We start from the raw sequence: 22,741 nt of genomic DNA, 5'->3' as shown, positions 1-22,741 counted from the left end.
TGTGCATACCTGTGTGGATCAGCATGCTTGCATTCCAAAGGTTTCTCCATGTAATGATCTGCTAGGGAGTGTGGGGGGGCCACAGCCCCGTCCTCCAGGGTGTGAAGCGGGTATGGAGGAGATCAAAACTCCAGACATCCAGAGGCCCCCAGAACACAAGAGACCATGGAAGACCAACAGAGGGGCAGCCGCGCCACTGTTCCAGTAAGAGCTGAGGAGAGTCCCAGATGAGGGCTCGCCCAGCAGCCGCGGAGCAGAAGCCAGGGGGAGTTGCAGTGACGCGCCCGTGAGCTCCGCCGGCCCCCAGCTGTGCCTGAGTGACCGAGCCCCAGGCCGAGAGGCCGGGGGCACCCCACCTCCGAAGTGGTCCGAGCGAGCCCCAGGCTCCAGGCCCCGATAAGCGGCCGCCAAGGAGTGAGCCGGTGTGTACCCGGACGCCCACCCCCAGACACAAAGAACCACCAACACACCGACACCTGAGGGAGTCCGCCACCGGCAGGGGAAGTGGTGGTGGGTGGAGATAGGCCTCCATACCTTGGAGGGCCTGAGGTGTCCCCAGAGAGGTGGCGTCTGATACCCAACCTGACATATAGACACAGACATACAGGCACACACAGACACAAACATCCATTCCCACCCTCATGCTCTCATATGCACTCACTCCACACTCAACCAACGTGGAGACAGACATAAAGAGACACTGTACACACAATCACACTCCCCAAGCGTACTCTACAAACTGGGTCTAGGTACCCTTGCCCCTGGAGGGGGGAATTGCACCCAGACCCAGGTGGTGTTACCCTTTTCCCTGCGGTGGGGAGAGGCAGACCACCCCGACTCCGCAGCAGCAGGGAGGCCCCACACCCCAGACCGCAGTCGGACGGCCAACTCCTCCTACTAGCCCTCCCGCTCCAGCAGGCCGCAGAGAATGGGGGTGGGAGAAGACTCCAAACCTCCCTCCACCCGCTCATTGTAGTGTTGATGCATGTGTGTTCTAAGGTGCAATTAAAACCCAGGAGGACATGGAGCTACCTGCCAAGGAGCAGCAGGTAAGCGCATAGTCCCTCCTGCTAGCCCTCAATGACTAAGTGTATTTAAAATTGAGAGGTGGGCAACGACGTCAGGGGTGAGGTATACACCCTGATGGTAATTTGGACTCTGTGATTGTGCCCACCCCCAAGATCCTATATGTATGTGTAATGAGAGTGTGAATAATGTGAATGTCTAAGTTGTGGGATAAAATTGAGGCAGAGGCAGCCAGAAGGGGACAGAGGGGGGGGTAGCCTCCTCTGCACCCTGGTGACATACCCCTACTCCAAGGCCCTGCATGTGTGGGTGGTTGTGGAGGAGCGGGAAGAGGGAGGTAGCTGGAGATGGGGAGGGAAGGAAGGGAGGGGCAGGTAACCCCTCCCTGGGGCCAGCTCCCCCGCTGACCCCAGTAGGCACTCCCACCCTTCGCGACCCGCCAGGGAAAGGGGGCCCAGGCCCATCAGACCGGGACCCAGTGCAGTAGCGCCCCCCCGGCTCCACAGAGCCCTGGACAGTCCACCCAACCCCACCACAGAGAAAACTGCACCCACCCCACCATCCACTCATCTTCCAGACTACATAAGACGGTAAACGCCCAGGCTGAAGGCTTGAAGGCTTGAAGGCTTGAAGGCTGCTTCTAACAGCTTGGACGAGTTTACGGACACTGTCACCTCCTATATCCACTTCTGTGAGGACAGCATTGTGCCATCACGCACCAGGGTGAGTTATAACAATGACAAACCCTGGTTTACTCCTAAACTCAAAAAGCTGTGGCTGGAAAAGAGAAAGGCGTTCAGAAGCGGAGACAGGGACTGCTACAGAGAGGCCAAGTACAGGTTCACTAAAGAAGTGGACATTGCTAAACATCAGCACTCTGAGAAGATGCAGCAGCAGATCTCAGAGAATGACTCGGCCTCTGTGTGGAAAGGTTTTAGGAATATCACCAACTACAAGCCTAAAACCCCCCACTCCACTGATGACTTGCTCTTGGCCAACACCCTTAACGACTTTTACTGCCGTTTTGACAAGCCATCAGGCAGCCTTCACACCTCCAACGGCCCCAAAAATAGAGGCACTTTGGACACTAATTCCCCCACCTCTCCCCCCTCCATAGAGCCATCACCACCTTCAAACTGTTCACCTACAACACCCCCCTCCTCACCCCACACAAAAGAGGATTTCACACCACCTCCTCCCACCACAACTCTTCATATTCATGAAGCAGATGTGAGGAAGCAGTTTAAGAGTCTGAATGCTCGGAAAGCTCCCGGCCCAGACGGTGTGTCTCCTGCCACCCTCAGACACTGTGCAAACGAGCTGGCCCCAGTGTTTTCTGGCATTTTCAACTCCTCACTGCAGGCATGTCATGTGCCTGCCTGCTTCAAGTCCTCTACCATAATCCCTGTCCCCAAGAAACCTAGGATCACTGGACTAAATGACTACAGACCCGTGGCTCTGACATCTGTGGTCATGAAGTCATTTGAGCGCCTGGTTCTCTCCTATCTCAAGACCCTCACGGCCCCCCTCCTGGACCTCCTGCAGTTTGCATATAGAGCCAACAGGTCTGTAGACGACGCCATCAACATGGCCCTACACTTCATCCTGCAGCATCTGGACTCCCCAGGAACCTACGCCAGGATCCTGTTTGTGGACTTCAGCTCTGCCTTCAACACCATCCTTCCAGACCATCTCCGAGGCAAGCTTTCCCAGTTGAATGTGCCTGATCCCATCTGCCGGTGGATCACTGACTTCCTGACGGACAGGAAGCAGCATGTGAGGCTGGGAAAGAATGTCTCGGACTCCCGGACCATCAGCACCGGCTCCCCTCAGGGCTGTGTTCTTTCTCCTCTGCTCTTCTCCCTGTACACCAACTGCTGCACCTCCACCCACCAGTCTGTCAAGCTAATCAAGTTTGCAGATGACACCACCGTTATTGGGCTCATCTCGGACGGGGATGAGTCTGCCTACAGGAGGGAGGTTGAACGTCTGGTGTCCTGGTGCAGCCACAACAACCTGGTGCTGAATGCCCAGAAGACAGTGGAGATTATTGTGGACTTCAGGAAGCACACAGCCCCACTCCCCCCCATCATCCTGACTGACACCCCCATCACCTCTGTGGACTCATTCCGCTTCCTGGGTACCACCATCACCCAGGACCTGAAATGGGAGCCCACCATCACCTCCGTCATCAAGAAAGCCCAGCAGAGGATGTACTTCCTGAGGCAGCTGAAGAAATTCAACCTGCCAACACGGACGATGATGCAGTTCTACACTGCTATCATCGAGTCCATCCTCACCTCCTCCATCACCGTGTGGTACGCTGGAGCCACTATCAGGGACAAACAGAGACTGCAGCGTGTTGTGCGCTCTGCTGAGAAGGTGATTGGCTGCAGACTCCCATCTCTGCAGGACCTGTACACCTCCAGGACATTGCGGCGTGCAGCTCGGATCTCAGCTGACCCTTCTCACCCTGGACACAGTCTGTTTGACCTGCTCCCCTCAGGCAGGAGGCTCCGGTCCAGTCGCACCAGAACCTCTCGCCATAAGAACAGTTTCTTCCCCTCTGCTGTTGGACACATGAACAATAACCGTACGACTGTTCCCACCACTAACACATGACCCTACGCTGTGTTCACTGCATGATTCCATGTTTGGCACTGATCACCACCTGCACTCATGTATATATCTTTCTACGTAGCACTCTTAATTCTTATTCTCATGTATATATCTCATGTATATCTCATGCACATATCTTTCTACGTAGCACTTTTAATTCTTATTCCTACTTTTATTTTTTTCATGTCTATTTAAGTGCTATTTATGACACTATGTTTGCACTGAAGCACCGCAGCAATTTCCTAATGTTGTAAACCTGCTCAACATTTGGCAATAAACCCCTTTCTGATTCTGATTCTGATTCTTAATTGGTCACATGACTGTATCACATGACTAAAATGTGTCATTGTTTTAGAAAAGGCTCCGGGTTTGCTGTCCACACTGCGATGCAAAAACAGCGTTTTCAAATGCACTAGCTTTGAAGAGTGTTTTTAAAACGCTGCATTTTCCTTAAACGAAAACGTCGTCCCGTGGACGGAAGGCCAAAACGGAGAGAAAAAGATGCGTTTTCAAACCAAAACGTATTAGTGTGTACATGGCCTTAGGTATCACCCTGGGTCAAGGCACCTGAATCAAATGAAAAGTTCATTACTGTTAGGATGCCTGGGTCGTTGACCCAGGGTTTTTGAGTTTATTATTATTTATAATTTCTAGTCTTTGGTTTCTTTGTTAGAGTTCTGTCTTTTGGTTTATGTCTCTGTGTTATCCTTAGTTGCTGTCTCCCCTGTCGGCTATATCCCCGTGTCCAGTCAGTGTCTGTGTCTGCCCTGGTGCCACGTCTCTGTTCCCTCTGTAGTGCCTGCATGTGAGTCTGTCTTTTGTTCAGTCTGTGTTTTGTGTTTCCTGTTTTACTTTGAAGGTCTCTGTCTTATCTCAGTGTGTTCAGTTTACGCTTCCTTGTCTCGTCAGTTCTGATTTGCCCCAGCTGTGTTTCCCTCCTGTTATCCATTCCCTGATTGCTCCCTCTGTGTATTTAAGCCCTGTGTTTCTTTGTGTCTGTGTTGCGATCTACCGTTTACCTAGCTGTGGGTTCTGTCAGTCCTCCGGTGTAAGGTTATTTTGATTTTTTCCAGTTATGTTATATTTGAGTTTAACATTAAAGTTGTTTTGAGTTCACATCTGTCTCCGGAGTCTGCACCTTGGGTCCTATTCGTGTCTGCACACAGCCGCTCATAACAATTACCAGGCTTCTGGAGAACTTCGAGAAATGTTGAGGTGGTAATTTAGCCATTTAAATCAGCTGTGTTGGATCAAGGACACATCTAAAATTCGTAGGACACCGGCCTGGAGTTCAACACCCGTGGACTAAAGCATTATCTGTGAATGAGGCTTGTATGAAAAATAAATTTGGCTTCTAGATTCTCCAAGACACTGTTGGGATTATTCCAAATTAGATTAAATTTAAAAAATAGTAGTCAAAGGTTTATGACCAAACCAGTCACTCAGGTGTCAACAGGTGTCACTCTCTTAGCTTATAATTGTGGTTTCTAACTTGGAACCCCTGCTTCTCATTTTATACCCCTGAAATGTGAAAGCGGTAGATTGGTTTTTAACAACATTATTGAAATGAGAAATTTCTGAAATATTTGTTTGATACAACATAAAATAATTCTTTTTCAAAGAGCATAAAGCGTTCTTTCATTGGGCTTATTGCAACTTTCCTAAAAAAAAACCCTCTAAAACTGCTTTTAAATTCACAGTAAGCAAATGATTAATGAGTAATCAAAGCAATGAGATGAGCATATGGATTAAACTTTAAAAACTGTATCAACTGTCGTATCATGTGGCTATTAAAAATTAGCAAACCAGTAACAAAGGATTTCTAACCACAACAGTATGCAAAACTCCATCCCTCTGACAATGTGCTATGGTGACGGAATTTTCTCGAGTGCCTTTTTACACCGTTAAAGTGTCTTTGCTTAGAGGAACAGTCCTGTAAATCTGGCCTGCTTTTCTTACTCAAAGTGGTCATGAAGCAGTTTTGACTGACACTGTGTTTGCCCCAGCAGCTTTTAAAAGTAACCTTTCCCACATGCCCGAATTAAAGCTTACTAGACCAAGCCTTCTAATGTGCCTGTATGGGCAAGAATAAGCAAGTTGGCGTCTGTGGTGGTGAGAGATGACTCTGAGGAAAGTGAAAGCACATTCCTTTTACTTACATACACCAGACAAGCATAGCATGATGAGGAATGAATGCTATCTTATCAGACTGTGCACCCAAGGAGATGCATATGTTACCTCTTATATCTTGTCTGTCTTGTTTGTTTTTATGTGCTTGCACTTTAGGTCACCAGGTTAGACCTATACTATTGCTGTATATGACAGGAGATGTTTTACGTTCATATAGTTTCGTCCTGGAAGCTGTTTCAAAAGAATGCTTACAGGAAACATCACTTTTTGACATAAAAAACCACGAGCAGCTACTATTTTAGTGAGTGCAGCGTTGAAATGAGGGACACATAAAGACTGTTAATGATAGAAATAATGTGATAAACAGTGTTATTTGGTTAACTGGCCACTATTCAAAGTCATCATTACCTCGTATATATTGTGTTTTACCTTCTTCTTATTGGCTTAATCATTTAGGACATGATATACCATCAAAATAATTCTGAGAGCTACTACCTGTTTAGTGTTTAATATGATCTACCAGATCAGGATTTTCTATGTGGTTTCCACCTTTACATAAGATGAAACAGGAAGCTCTAGAAGAAAAAAAAACCTTTCAGCTGTTCATTTTTGTCCAGTTGTCTAATGGAAGCTTTGCAACGGCTTCCCACTCTGTAGCCAGACACTCTCGGCCAGCTGCTGCAGGTGCTTCCCGGTTGTGTAATGAGTAACAGCCAGTGGGCTTTCCCCTGTACAACTGTTCTGTGCTGCTGGGCTTAACGGAGGGTTGAAATGCAAATAATATTCAAATATGCAAAAAATACGAAAATCTGTTCCACAAAGGGCACATTAGGGCTCCAGGTTGTGTAAAATTTTCCAATCACCTCTGCTGGCTAACAACCAAAGCAATAAACTCTATGGTGCTGTGACTGAGACACAGAAACAACAGTAAAAAGTAATGCATGTAATTCCAGTGTATCAATATCTAGATTTGAACAGGATAAGATAAGTGTTGCTTAAGTCTTCTCAAGTCTTACATTACTGTTCAAAAGTTTTAGCTTCAGCAATTTATTGGCATACCTGCAGTATGTAGCTTAAACTGACTTAGGCACCTCTCTTGTAATTTCTTTAAGAAGTTTTCAGGAATAGTTCTCTAGGCTCTCCAGGTAGGTAATGTTCTGGTTCTCTGTTTTCTAGTTTGAGCTTCAAGCTTTGAGTTTCTAGTTTAGTTTTCTTGTATTTCATGTTAGAGTTTTCTACAGCAATAAATCTGCCGTTTTGAGTTTATTCCTTTGTGTATGAGTCCTGAGTTTCATCCTGCCTGCCACACACCTTGACACCTACACTGCTTCAATGATGTTGAGGTCCAGGCTGTGGGGAGGCCAATCCATGATAGATAGTGTTCCACTGTGTGCAGTGTGTTTTGGGTCATTGTGATGCTGAAATATGAAGCCACTGCCAACCAGATGCTTTCCAAGTGGTGTTGCACAATGGATCAAAATCGGACTCACATAATTCCATGAATTTTGACAAGACCCCTTTGAAATCTCCTTTGCAACAGGGGCAGCCCCAAATGACCCCCTACGAGCAGCACTGTGCAGCAGTGGGAAGGAAAAACTGATACAGCCTCTTTCGCCACATTAGATCAATCTCTCTGGGCTCCTGTGATCCATCACCTCCATCACCTAGTGGGGGAGGAGGGTTGTTGTTTTGTCCTGCCTTTGTTATTGTAGTCGATATGGGGTTAGGTACAGACTTGCAGTGTCTGGGGATTGTCATTGGCTGTGTCTTTTGACTCAGCATTTTGAGTTTCATGTGTTTTCCCCATTATGATGGTCATGGTGTCGTATCTTCAGCGTGCGAGTCTGTCAAGTCCCCTGTATTCAGTCTTGGGAAGGTTACTTTTAAAATGTATTCCACTACGGATTACAGAATACATTCCCCAAAATGTAGTTTGTAATGTATTCCATTAAATTACTCAATGTGAGTATTCTGAATACTTTGGATTACTTAATATATTGTTATGCTTTTTAGAGTTACATTAATGTACTATTGCTGTGTGGTTTATTACTATTACTGAAGGCTACTCCCCACACCAATACCAACGAGCTTATTAAATCTTAATATAAAATGAGTAACAGTAGGGTGGAGGTAAGGCTGCACTTTTTGCAGTAATCTCGAAAACTATTTCTGTATCAGTAATATGTTTTCTTTTTGTCTGCTTTCAGAACTGCACATGATTATTTGGAGCTAGCAGGTTGTTAATGCTATCCATCAAGTCTAACAGTCTGCACATATATGAACTAACCTCAGCTAACGCCAGCTAACAACGTTAACTCGGTGGCGAGTAGCCTTCAGTAATACTAATGAATCACACAGCAATAAAACACTGAAGATAATGAAGTGGCACATAACCCAGGTAGCTACCACAACTAAAACAAGGTAGCAGCATTAGTAGGCAAACAGTCAGTTCACAAGGTTTAATGCTAATACAAAGCAAAATCTAATTGGTGCCTGCTGATACAATGAAATACAATATACAAATAAATAAACAACCACAAACCTCAAAATAGTCCTTAGCTCTTTGCTGTCAAGTTAAACCAGTTTTGAAACAAATTACAAAAGCAGTAAGGACCTCGGCTCAGCAGCCAGAAATCCACCCCAGCAAAGGAGCAGCTTGGCAATCTGTAAACTAAAACGGGACATCACTACACTGAACAGTTTACCTCAGAAGGAATATCCCTCCTACTTTGCTTCATATCTGTGTTTCAGTTACCTGTCTCCAGGTTAGGGTCGCACCCTAATAAGTATCGGCAAGTAGAGATGGCACGATACCACTTTTTTATGTCCGATACCGATACCGATATCATAAATTTGGATATCTGCCGATACCGATATGAATCCGATATAGTGTTTTTTAATCAACAAAACTGTTTTTTAAATATCTTGCTGCATTTTGTATAAGTTCATACTCAAGTTTAAAACAACAACTACACTAAAGCTATTCTGTTATACCTGTATGCAAAAAAAAAAAAATTCATAGTTCAGCAATACTGATCAATCTAATAAACTTAAACCTACACCATCCTCCCTATTCTGGTATTTTAAAGAGTACTTAGCATAAATATTAAGCAACCTAACTAATAGGGTTCCAACTCCCAGCAACAACAAAAAAAAATAAATAAAAAATAGGGAACCACCCCTCACGCTCCACCTCATGATGCTTAATCGACGTAATCAACCTTAATTTGATGCAGTGTGAAAAAAAATGCACAGAAATCAATTATTTTTCAAGAAATATTAAATAGATTCAACATCTTTCTTCAACAAAATTGCAGACTGCACAGATGGTACCTTCCCAAAGGAAAAAGTACTATAGCTTACTAGGGTATATATATATTAGACTTAATAGTTACTATATACAGTAATTGACTTCTATTCATTTTACATCAAATTAAAACTTTGGGTGTCAGATAATTATTTATTAAAAGCTAGACATTTTAAATGAGAATAAGAAAGAAAAGTATGTCTTTGTGCCCCCTTTTCCCTGTTCATGCCCTATCGGCCCCCCTGGCTAAACTTTGCTAGATCCGCCCCTGCACAGTTACAGCCGTCAGCTACGTAGAAAAAGATCCTGGAGTAGAAAGTAATATTAAATAAATTCTAACAACAGCTTACCAAGCTTAAACGTGCTGCTGTTGTTCAGCCGCTGGTTTCCTCTTTCTGGTGCGAAGTGGGCCAAAAGCAAACTAGAGACACGGACTCGCCACAGAAAAGCCGATCAGCTGATCGTTAAGCAGTTTCATGATTGAAGTAGCAGCAGGAGAGGCAGTCGCTTGTTAAGCTTAACGCAGGAATGCTTTACAAACATTCAGAGATGGACTTACACACTTGCTTTACTTCTCTCGGGATAACTTTGTCGGAGATGAAATGCCGGGTTGCTAGCGAAGCTCCAAATGCTATCCAGACCACCGACAGGTCCCGCATGCCACAGCCGCTCTATCACGTGATGCATACTGCTCCGACGTGCTAACGTTCTGAGGTGAGTTACGGCGTGTTGCAAGTTTTGTGAGGTGCTTTCGTGATATTTAATGGATCGGATTACATTTTTTTATTTTTCTCCGATATCCGATCCAGTAATTTAGGTCAGTATCGGACCGATACCGATACGTAATATCGGATCGGTCCATCTCTATCGGCAAGTGGTGGCAGAGTCCACTACAAGTTTCTCCACAGGCATAAAACAATGTTTTCTTCCTACAGGGGCACAAATAATGTTAAAACTTTACCAAAACTCAAGTGGAACATGTTCTGTGACCCATCACTCCAATAGAAGGCTATGGAACCCACATCAAGCAAATAGCACTGCTTAGACCAGGTATTCACACAGCTCCAGGTTCACGCAACAGATCAATAATTACCTGCACCTGTGCTTATGAAAGGGAAAAACCCAGCCCAGACTCAGGTCTTGTCACATTGTCACATGGCAATGCATGGAATTGCCAAAATTAGAGGGGAGATAGCCTAACATATCAAACAGGAAAAGACCGCCGTGTAATCCATTTATTTCAACAAAGTAACCGTATTCTAATTATCACCCATTTAAACGGTAACGGAATACAGTTACTCGTTTTGTATTTTAAATATGTAACACTGGTACATGTACTCTGTTACTCCCCAACACTGCCTGTGTTTAAGTCTCCCTTGCCCTCTGTGTGTTTCAGTGATGTCTTTGTCTCCCCTTTTGTTTACAGTTTTCCCTCCTTGTGTTTCGTTTGGTCTCCCTGTTTGCCATGTGTAATTTCCTTGTCATTTAGGTCCCCCTTGTGTCTCTGTCCTGTGTGCCCTTCTCTGTGTTTGTGTTTTTGTGTTGCAATGCTCCTCCTCTTCGTGTTCATTCCATGTCTCCTCTATCTGTCATGTTTATCCACGTTCTCCAGTTCCCTCGCTCCCTCTCATCCTCTCCTTAACTATCACCATTTCAGCTCTGTGCGTCTTAGTCTGCGTGCTTCCTGTTTTATTTTGACAGTCTCGTGTTCCGTGTTCAATGTGTTTAGTTTTGCTTCCCTTGTGGCATCATGTTCATTTGTATCAGCTGTTTCCTCATGTATTTCCACTTACCCCTCCCTTTCTGTATATAGTCTGTGAGTTCTCATTCACTCTGTCTGTTGAGTTCACATCATGTTTCCATGCCTCCATGTTTTCTCGTGTTCAGGTTTTTCTCATGTTCAAGGTTTTATGTTCTTTGTCTCTTGTCTCCAGACCATTATGGCGCCCCCTCCACTGTGGCATGTAGAAAACATCTCAGGTAGGATTTGCTTGTCATGCCAGTAACATTGGAAACCATCAGGACCATGAATGTTAAATTTCTTTCTCATCAGAGAATAAAACTTCCTTCCACCTTTCAATGTCGCATGTCTGGTGGTCCCTTGCAAAGTCCAAATGGTCAGTTCTGTGGCGTTCAAGAAGACGTTTTTTTGTTTTTGAAGCCCTTCAGTCTCAGATGCTGTCTGATGGTTATGCGATTGCAGTCGGCACCAGTAACGGCCTTAATTTGGGTCAAGGATCGTCCAGTGTCTTGACAGACAGCCAATTGGATCCTGTGCAGTGCTGGTGACATTTTTTTCGGTCTTCCATCTGACTTTTCCCCCCATAATCCTCAATATCATTTAAGAAATTCCAAATGACTGTTTTACTGCGTCCCACCTCAGCAGCGATGGCACGCTGCGAGAGACCCTGCTTATGCAGTTCAACAACCCGACTACATTCAAAAAGGGAACGTTTTTTTGCTTTTACCATCAGAAATTCATGACAGTGTGACTGCCTGACAGAAAATGACAATGAATCCATATTTTTGCACAGATCTGGCCTTTTAAAGGCTTAAACTTTTGATCTGCACCTACTTTTTAGGTGTAGCAGGGCAGTAACAGTTTACTATTCCATCACTGAGTCCCTCAAAATGTGCCAAATGGATAGTTGTAGAAATTCTTCAAACTCGTATTTGTAAATGGCAGATTTTTAGTGCATAGTGTTTGGATAGAAATAAGGGTTGTTTTTTTCCACAATGGTATGAGAAAGCGATAGAAAATCTATGTTACATGTTATTCAAGACAGAAACTTTACTTTATTTCAAGAACTTGTATCTAAATATGGAATTAGCAACAATAAAATAGCTTGAAATACAGCAGTTGAAGTCATATAGAAAAGATACCCAATTAGCTGGAGAAAAGTAACCCATTGTTACTTTCCCTCATCCCCTGGACTTTTATAGGGGAACGTAACATTAGAAGTTCCTATAATTGGGTAACAAAATATTTAAATCTCTATAGCCCAAACTGTTATCAAAAATATATGTTATTGCTAAAAATGATGATTCAATTTCCCTTCCAGTTAGAGTATGGCAGGGAGATCTTTCCAATCCAGATCAAAATTTCTGGACAAAAATATGGTTAAATACAACTTATAAATAAAAACACTCTCAGCTTCCCTGAGATACTGAAATGAGATGGCTAGCTTGCCGCTGCCTCTGGTTCTCTGAGGCACTTGCCCTTTGGCCATGAGGGTTCGATCCTTCTCCGACTGGGGTAGGCATGTTGTTGTCATCGAGATGTGATGGTCCAGGTCTCCTCTGTCTCTGCCCAAGTGGTGTTTCTGACAGAGGTGTCATTGCAGCTTGTCACCCTCATTACCAAGTATATTTTGTGATAAACACACACACACACACACACACACACACACACACACACCCAGAAAAATATTGTTGGGTTGTTTATCCATGTTTTTTTTTCTATCTCCTTTCAGGTGCTGTTTGTTTCCTGTATGTGTTTGGAGACCTATTGTACTTTTCCACTTGAGCTCTGTCCTTTTATTCTTATTTTTTCATTCATTGCACTTGTAAAAAAATTACAAATGAATAGTTAGATAAAAGGAAAAAGGAGCCTATAGAGCAGGGGTCCCCAATCCCAGTCCACGAGGGCTGGTGTCCCTGCAGGTTTTAGATCTCACGCTGGGTCAACACACCTGAATCACATGATTAGTTCATTACCAGACCTCTGGAGAACTGAAGACATGTTGAGAAGGTAATTTATCCATTTAAATTAGCTGTGATGGATCAAGGACACATCTAAAACCTGCAGGGACACCGGCCCTCGTGGACTGGGATTGGGGACCCCTGCTATAGAGTGTCTACAGGGAGTGCAGAATTATTAGGCAAATGAGTATTTTGTCCACATCATCCTCTTCATGCATGTTGTCTTACTCCAAGCTGTATAGGCTCGAAAGCCTACTACCAATTAAGCATATTAGGTGATGTGCATCTCTGTAATGAGAAGGGGTGTGGTCTAATGACATCAACACCCTATATCAGGTGTGCATAATTATTAGGCAACGTCCTTTCCTTTGGCAAAATGGGTCAAAAGAAGGACTTGACAGGCTCAGAAAAGTCAAAAATAGTGAGATATCTTGCAGAGGGATGCAGCAGTCTCAAAATTGCAAAGCTTCTGAAGCGTGATCATCGAACAATCGAGTGTTTCATTCAAAATAGTCAACAGGGTCGCAAGAAGCGTGTGGAAAAACCAAGGCGCAAAATAACTGCCCATGAACTGAGAAAAGTCAAGCGTGCAGCTGCCAAGATGCCACTTGCCACCAGTTTGGCCATATTTCAGAGCTGCAACATCACTGGAGTGCCCAAAAGCACAAGGTGTGCAATACTCAGAGACATGGCCAAGGTAAGAAAGGCTGAAAGACGACCACCACTGAACAAGACACACAAGCTGAAACGTCAAGACTGGGCCAAGAAATATCTCAAGACTGGTTTTTCTAAGGTTTTATGGACTGATGAAATGAGAGTGAGTCTTGATGGGCCAGATGGATGGGCCCGTGGCTGGATTGGTAAAGGGCAGAGAGCTCCAGTCCGACTCAGACGCCAGCAAGGTGGAGGTGGAGTACTGGTTTGGGCTGGTATCATCAAAGATGAGCTTGTGGGGCCTTTTCGGGTTGAGGATGGAGTCAAGCTCAACTCCCAGTCCTACTGCCAGTTTCTGGAAGACACCTTCTTCAAGCAGTGGTACAGGAAGAAGTCTGCATCCTTCAAGAAAAACATGATTTTCATGCAGGACAATGCTCCATCACACGCGTCCAAGTACTCCACAGCGTGGCTGGCAAGAAAGGGTATAAAAGAAGAAAAACTAATGACATGGCCACCTTGTTCACCTGATCTGAACCCCATTGAGAACCTGTGGTCCATCATCAAATGTGAGATTTACAAGGAGGGAAAACAGTACACCTCTCTGAACAGTGTCTGGGAGGCTGTGGTTGCTGCTGCACGCAATGTTGATGGTGAACAGATGAAAACACTGACAGAATCCATGGATGGCAGGCTTTTGAGTGTCCTTGCAAAGAAAGGTGGCTATATTGGTCGCTGATTTGTTTTTGTTTTGTTTTTGCATGTCAGAAATGTATATTTGTGAATGTGGAGATGTTATATTGGTGTCACTGGTAAAAATAAATAATTGAAATGGGTATATATTTGTTTTTTGTTAAGTTGCCTAATAATTATGCACAGTAATAGTCACCTGCACACACAGATATCCCCCTAAAATAGCTAAAACTAAAAACAAACTAAAAACTACTTCCAAAAACATTCAGCTTTGATATTAATGAGTTTTTTGGGTTCATTGAGAACATGGTTGTTGTTCAATAATAAAATTATTCCTCAAAAATACAACTTGCCTAATAATTCTGCACTCCCTGTATAGAGCTCACCGCGGAAAAGCAAAAATGTTTAGCGTAACAGTGCTTTTAAGATCCGATTACATGATCTAAAAATAAATAAAAGGTAGCTTAATGAGAATTAATAATTTTTTTTATATGAAGGCAAACACACTCATTCTTTTGATATCATCCCTCAGTTCCCCAAGTAAGTGAACACTCATTATAGCAACTTTCAGTGTGAAATTCAGCATTAAAGTCATCTCAATGTGTATTTTGAAAGAGAAATATTGTCGAAAATTAGGTCAGAGTTTAAACAGCTGTCCTCCAGATGTTTCATTTTAATATTACTGTTTAAATTTTATTTTTGTGTTTGATAACTGAAAGGTTTAAATAATTAGGTTTCCTGCTTGTCTGCTATTGACATATTAAGATTAGGTGAAAGATTTCTCAAAGTCGGGTTCTGTTAGAGTCTGTACTATCTGTATAATTGTTTTCACTGGGATATTATTGCAGCAGGAATGAGTGGTAACTGGAATGGTAATTAAGTCCCTCCCTCTCTTTTTCAAAAAAAGAAGCAGAGAGGGAGGCAAGAAGGAAGAGACTTGAAGAAACATGAAGGAGATAATATGGAAAAATGACTGTTGACATTCCATGCATATTAGTGCAGGCGGGATTTGTCAGTGCTAGGAAATTAGTTTTCTGTTTATTTACACAAGGATCTACAACCATGAAATTATATTGCTATAATCACACATTAGGTTATCCTTGAATTGTGTTTATTTAGAGCAAAGAGAAGTTCCACAAAGTGGTAGGTCAGCAAAAACCCCACAAGCAGAGACTTTTTTCACTGATGTAAACCCGCGGCTACTCTAAATCCCATCACTAACCTCAAATACAAAGTGCTCTTTTCATTTTATTTTTGATAAGGCTTTCATTGTTAAATCTCAATTATATTTTGACATTTAATAGTGACAGTGATGTGATAAATTGCTACATGGATGATTCTTTCTAAAAACCATTCCAAGTGCATCATCATGAGCTGCAGTCAAAGGCTCTAAAAGTCTACCCATTAGAAAAAGGAAAATATCCACATTTTAAATGTACCTGTGTATAATGTGAAAAGCATTGTTTTGTGCAAACTTTGTGAGTTTGGCAAAAATGTGCGTATGACATGGCATTGTCTTTACTGCTGTGCACTGTCAAAACCAGTGAAAATTGACTCAGACATCATGAAAAACAGCTGAGTAACTTTGGCACCTTGAGATCACTGTTGCTGTGAGCTAGCATTATACAAAATCAAATGAGTTGAAATGAATGAAATCATTGCTCTGGGTATTCTCAGCTGACTGAAACAGATGGCTAATACTGAATTTAAAGGTTCCCCACTTCACTGGAATGAAATACTGCAGACCTGTATGGTCAGCAGTATTTGGTGGCATTTGATTGGAAACCACTGGTCCAATCCAGCAGCTGCAATTACATATTAACATTCTGCATCAACTGTTTTGTCTAGCAGAGCACACCGAGTTGTTTTGCTACTCTGCCCACCGAGGCAGGCATGGCCAGCTGTTGTGTAGGAGGGTTTACCACCCAAGAAGGCCGTGCAAGAAACATGACACGCATGCAACAGTGTGTCATAGTCACTGTCTGTTATCCATCTGATAAAAGCCTCATCTGCAAACAGTGGGAGGAATATAACCATGTGTGGAGGGCTGAAACAAATTAACTATAAGAAACTGCATTATGCACAAACTTACACTGTTCTTCTGTGCAGTGTGAAAGCAAAAGAAAACAAACAAGAAAAACATAATTATTCAGCATTGCTAAAAACAGCATTGATAGGTGATAATTGTAAGAATAATACGAAAAAAACGAAACTGTAACTTCAAGATATCGCAGGTGTTGTGATTAAAATGTGTTACATGATTGTTGTTATAAAAGATGAGCAGAAATGAGCAAATTGCTCTTTGGATTGTGACTTTGTGCACACTGGAAGACCACAATACAAAATGAAATTTTCTTGGACATATGGATTGGAGGTGCCCAAGAATAGGTGTGTAGGAGGGTGGAAGATATTATTTAGTCCATGCAGGGATAAGGAACATAACTAAGTGTGTATAGGAATGCAAAGCTCCAGCATTTTGACAAATTATTAGTAGTTAGTAGTAGTAATCTAAGAGCTTTATTATTGGGCTGACAAATGGTTTGGCAAAATAAACAGTAAACTCAATTACACCAGTTATTACCAAAGATGTTACGAGATTTGATTGAAATGAACTGGGACTTCAGGGCTCAGTTTTTTGCAAGTTTTAGAATATAAGGAACAGACCTGTAAAAACGGTTTAGATTTTAGATGGATTATGAATGCCATCACTTTCAGATGAATATAGAAAACAAGAACTGCCAAAGAAAAAAATTGAAGTGTGTGGAAACTGATGAATCTGGATGAATAAGAAGATGAGGCAACTTTCCAGTGGATAAAAACGCACTGTACAGAGAAAACCCAATCAACAATCACACGACCCCCCAAGTGCTTGCCCAAGCGAGCAATGGCAACAGTGGGAAGGAAAAACTGCTGGTGGAATCTTCCCGTCTTCCTCACCTCACTCACAACCAGTTGTGGCAGATGGCCGCCCCTCCTTGAGCCTGGTTCTGCTGGGGGTTTCTACCTGCTAAAAGGGAGTTTTTCCTTCCCATTTCTGCCAAGTGCTTGCTCAAAAGGGGGGTTGTTTGATTGGGGTTTATCTTTCAACATAAAGCACCTTAAGGTGACTATTGTTATGATTTGGTGCTATATGAATAAAATGTAACTGAATTATTCGTCCAAGAAGAGAAACATTATGGTATACATTAAATCTTGTGCAAATGTTGTTCCATTGTTTAATCAAAAGTGATTATTGGAAATATAAGAACCTGGTTATGCTCACTACTACTACTACTACTACTACTTCACCCATTCACACATGCATTTATTATGCATATGCATTTATACAGCACTTTTATCTGTACTTTTCACACACACACTCAAATGAATGCCAATCGGGGTTCAGTATACTTCAGCATGCAGACTGAAGGAGGTAAAAATTAAGCCACTGACCTTCTGATTCCGACCATGTGAGCCGCAGCCATGAGACAATTCAATTCATTTTGCTTTTTTTCATACTGCCCCAATTCACAACAACAGTTGCTCGAAAGCTTTTTATATTGTAAGATAAAGTACAGCGATCACAGTGAAAAAAACATTGTAAATTTATATTACAGCTGAAAGCAGTGAGACAGGCAGTGTAGCATGTGAGTGATGGCGGCAGGCAGTCTGTCCAGCTTCTCAGTGAGACGGGCAGTAAAGGGCTATGATTGACATGAGGTCTTGTCGCTTGTGCCTCGACACACCAGTTATCCACTACTTCCTGGGCCCTTTGTGCTGCTAAACACACACACACACAGACACCATCTGCTGTGGTAATTCACAAGCTGCATGCCGGAGCAGCACACAGCCTCCTCTCTTACTTTGCTTTCTCCTATTCATCCCTCTTTCACTCAGTCGCTGTCTTTTATTTGGAGGGAAAAAGCCAGGCTATTCAGAACTTTTGTTTGTAGCCCCCCCAGTCCCATTACACACACACACACACACACACACACACACACACACACACACACACACACACACACATCAGAGGTACTCTGAGTTTTAAAATGTATTTATCTTCTTATATTTTATATGAAGCACAGGGCAGCAGTTCAATCAGCAGCTAATTCTCTTTCTAACCAGTCACTTAAGCAAATGTGACACAACTGCAGATATGGTTACATTTCCAATGGAAAACGATGATTTTATCAATGACCAAGAAAAACCTAGTCCTTAATTTGTATGGGATTCTTGACAATTCAATTGAGGATAAATTCATCAGTCACCAGCCTCAGAAATCGCAAGATCACAGCACCTCAGATAGAGCCCAGATAAATGCCACACAGAGTTCCAGTAGCAGACACATCTCTACATCAACTGTTCAGAGGAGACTGCACGAATCAGGCCTTTATGCTGAAATAGCTGCTAAGAAACCACAACTAAGGAAAAGCAACAAGCAGAAGAGATTTGTTTGGGCCAAGAAAGACAAGGAATGGACTTTAGACCAGTGGAAATCTGTGCTTTGGTCCGATGAGTCCAAATTTGAGATCTTTGGTTCCACCTGCTGTGTCTTTGTGGGATGCAGAAAAGGTGGCGTGCTGGTGTGGGGGTGCTTTGCTGGTGACACTGTTGGGGATTTATTCAAAACTGAAGGCACACTGAACCAGCATGGCTACCACTGGTTCCATCCGGTTTGCATTTAGTTGGACCATCATTTATTCTTCAACAGGACAATGACCCGAAACACACCTCCAGGCTGTGTGAGGGCTGTTTGACCAAAAAGGAGCATGATGGAGTGCTGGGCCAGATGGCCTGGCCTCCACAGTCACTTGACCTAAACCCAATGGAGATGGTTTGGGATGAGATGGATCGCAGAATGAAGGCAAAAGGGCCAACAAGTGCTCAGCGCCTCTGTGAACTCCATCAAAACTGTTGGAAAACAATTCCAGGTGACGACCTCATGAAGTTCATCGAGAGAATGCCAAGAGTGTATAAAGCAGTAATGAAAGCAAGGCGTGGCTGTTTTGAAGACTCTAAATATAAAACATGTTTTGAGTTTTTTCACACTTTTTTGTTTACTACATAATTCCATATGTTTTCAATCGTAGTTATGATGCTTTCAGTGAGAATCGAAAGTGTAAATCATCATGAAAATTAAGAAAAACCATCAACAAGACAGTGTGTCCAAACTTTTGATTGGTAGTGTGTGTCAGGTCACACAACAACCTGAGCCTATAGCAGCAAAGATAAGGGCTGATTCAGGATCACTTGATCCAACCTTAACTACAAGTTTTATTAAAAATGAAAATAGCACTGTATAAAGTTAATTATTCCAAAGAGGGTATTTGCATCTGGAAACCAAACTGGGGGATGCTTCCACAGCACAGGGGTTCTGCCTCTTGTTCTACTTTTGGAAATGCTAGGTCCCACAAGTCAGCCTGCACTCTGAGAGTGCATTGATAAGATACAATGATTGTTTAGGGTTTTAAGGGTTTTACTCTTACTTGAGTAACTTTTTTGACGACTACTTTTCACTTTTACTTGAGTAATAATATTTTAAAGTAATGCTACTCTTACTTGAGTACAATTTTTGGATACTCGACCCACCTCTGCCTGAATCCCCTTCGTGGTTGAACACTGTAGGCACTTTCACTGAAACTGCTGTTTGGTGTCTGGGTCAGAACTGTAGCCGTTTAAAGCACTTTGAGTGCTCGAAGTAGAAAAGTGTTATATAAGAACCAGTGTATTTACCATAACTGGAAATGCAACTTTCATTACAAATGATCGGCAGCATTTAGTAACTACAACAACATTTTCATTTATGTCTCCCATGGAAATGAGTCTCATATAACTTAAAAGGAATGAGTACAACAGAGTCACTTTTCCATTTACCAAAACTAAATATTTAATATTCACTTTTTACTTAAACAACAGTCAAACATCAAATATGAAAACTCAAAAAAATGTCACACAAAAATTAAAAAATTTAGGCAACCGACTTCTTCAGTGTAACAGTGTTTTCTTGGTCTCCAGTAATGACACAATATGCTGTTAATATTTAATAAATATTAAAAAAAATATCAAACACAAAGGCAATGTGTGCTTTTGAATATCTGAATATCACGTTTGATGAATCCCACTGTGAACTGAAACTCTAAAACTCTAAACTGTACATCTGTCCTGGTTCTGTTATTTGTCAGTACCTACTTGGTTAACATTCATATTCAAAATGACTATCAGAAATTTCTTGTAGTCTAGTTATTGCAGCAAAAAAAGAAAAGAAAAACAACAACAAAAAACAAAACAAGATACTGTGCTTTGATACAGTGATCCAGACTCTTGGGTCTATAAGTTGTGAAACACTTTACCAGCTTCCAGACTATACTGTACACTGATAAGATTCAATGAATTCTGACAAAGATGGAACATATTTCAGAAATAGTAACAAAAATAGCCGATTTAACAGATATAATAAACTAGTAATAAATTAGTAGTATAAATTAGACTTGTGTGATTTACATCAGACAGTTGTGGCTAGGTGTTAGCGTATGTTGTCTGTGCTTAACTGTATGAAGCTTATTAGACATTATGAAACAGATGATACGTAAAAGAGAATTTTGCCAAAGTGCTTAAGATACTTTTTCAATGATCTTTTTTTTTTCTTAAAGACATCTACTACATCATGTGTAATTTTTTTTATGTCATGTGTAATTTCCATGGCAAATATTAATCGCAGTTAAATCGCAGGAGATGGCAGTAAAAAAATCCGGAGCTGTGATGTCATCTAGTACACTGCAGTTCCAATTGTAGAACGATTGTGCTGCGTTCTTACGAAGTCCAGACTAGCGAGAACGCGAGGACGGACTCACGTACTTGAGAAACGGCCTAACAGTCTGCAGTCTATGAACTAACCTCAGCTAATGCCAGCGAATGTTAGCTGGTGTTGGTGGTGAAGTATCCTTCATTAATAGTAAAATTCACACAGCAATAGTACATCGAAGATACTGAAGTTTCGCCCATCCCGTTCTTCTTATGAAGCGGTGTCAGAATTTCCAAGTAAGAAATGAATTCCTGTTGCTGTTGTGCTGGCTCCGGGTCAATTGTGTAGCTGACGCCACCAACATTAACAGGATGCTTACATTAGAGGTTCTTATTGCGTGTTTATTCTTCTTATTGTGTGTTTTGTTTGGGTTTCCGGCAATCAGAATCAGAGAAACTATATTAATCCTGTGCCTGACTGCAATTAATCACCAAAATTGGAGAAGTGATATAGAGGGGATAGTCTAACATATGAAACAGGAAATGATCGCTGTGTGTTCCATTTATTTCAACAAAGTAACTGTCTAGCCGTGAGGCTGGGTCTCGACTGATTCGAGCCACTGTTAGAGGTGATTGTGAACTGGCATTTAGACAGACCACCTTTTCACAGAATGCTCTGTCATATCAGGGAGTGAGCTTCTGGAATACAACTCTCCCCATCTTTAAGAATCACTTAAAAGGGTGGCTGAGGGACACACAAACACGTGATTATGTCTAATAATCATGCTTTTTATTGGACATGAAAAAGAGGTAGGGTATTATAAAAAAAGGAAACAACTATTAGTGTAATGGGTCAGTGCAATAACAGGACAGTCAGGGCATGTGTAACACTGGGGTTTATGCGATATAATTGATTGTTTGAGTGTTTCCGTTGTTGTTATGTATATCGTCCTCTGTTGTCCACTCTTCTTGTCATTGTTTGTTCTAGTATAATGTGATCACTGTTTTTGTCTTTGTCACATGATCTGTAAATAGTGTCTCTGCATGTTTTTACTAACTTGTGTTTAACACCAACCTGCCAGAGGGTCTGCAGATGGAAATTAGCCAAAGGCTATAATCTGGCCATATGTTCTGGACACTCGGGTAAAGAGAGGGGCTGAGCTGTCAACTGATCACCACCTGGTGGTGAGTTGGATCAGGTGGCGGGGGAGGACGCTGGACAGACCTGGTGCACCTAAACGCGTAGTGAGGGTGTGCTGGGAACGTCTAGCAGAGGCCCCAGTCCGCGAGATCTTCAACGCACACCTCCGGCAGAGCTTCAACAGCATTCCAAGGGAGACTGGGGACATTGAGTCCGAATGGACCATGTTCAGCAGCTCCATTGCCGAAGCTGCTGCATTGAGCTGCGGCCGCAAGGTGGTTGGTGCCTGCCGTGGTGGTAATCCCCGAACCAAATGGTGGACACCAGAGGTGAAGGGAGCCACCAGGCTGAAGAAGGAGTCCTATCGGGCTTGGTTAGCCTGTGGGACTCCGGAGGCAGCCGACAGGTATCGACAGGCCAAGCGGAATGCGGCTCCGGCAGTGGCTGAAGCAAAAAGTCGGGTGTGGGAGGAGTTCGGAGAGGCCATGGAAAAAGACTTTCGGACTGCCTCGAAGAGATTCTGGCAAACCGTCAGACGTCTCAGGAGGGGAAAGCGGTGCTCTACCTGCACTGTGTATAGTGCTGGCGGAGCGCTGCTGACGTCGACTGAGAAAATTGTCAGGCGGTGGAAGGAATACTTCGAGGACCTCCTTAATCCCACTGACACGTCTTCCGAGGAGGAAGCAGAGTCTGGGGATGAGGGGAATGACCTGCCAATTTCCAGGGGCGAGGTCACTGAGGCAGTTAAA

At 42.9% G+C, this 22,741-nt stretch overlaps 1 long non-coding RNA gene across 1 annotated transcript; it reads right to left on the bottom strand.

The window, feature by feature from the left end:
- Positions 1 to 1,399: 1,399 nt before the first annotated feature.
- Positions 1,400 to 19,715, bottom strand: LOC120717211. The gene is made up of 3 exons (XR_005692122.1): positions 19,696 to 19,715; positions 12,985 to 12,992; positions 1,400 to 1,636 (listed from the first exon to the last, which is right to left on the bottom strand). It is a non-coding gene; the product is annotated as an uncharacterized LOC120717211 (long non-coding RNA).
- Between the last annotated feature and the right edge of the window lie 3,026 nt (positions 19,716 to 22,741).

The sequence above is a fragment of the Simochromis diagramma genome, unplaced genomic scaffold, assembly GCF_900408965.1.
Source record: "Simochromis diagramma unplaced genomic scaffold, fSimDia1.1 OVJJ01000085.1, whole genome shotgun sequence".
In the NCBI taxonomy this organism is placed as follows: Eukaryota; Metazoa; Chordata; class Actinopteri; order Cichliformes; family Cichlidae; genus Simochromis; species Simochromis diagramma.
Note: the sequence above shows the minus strand (reverse complement) of the source record. Positions and strands in the feature narration are given on the sequence as shown.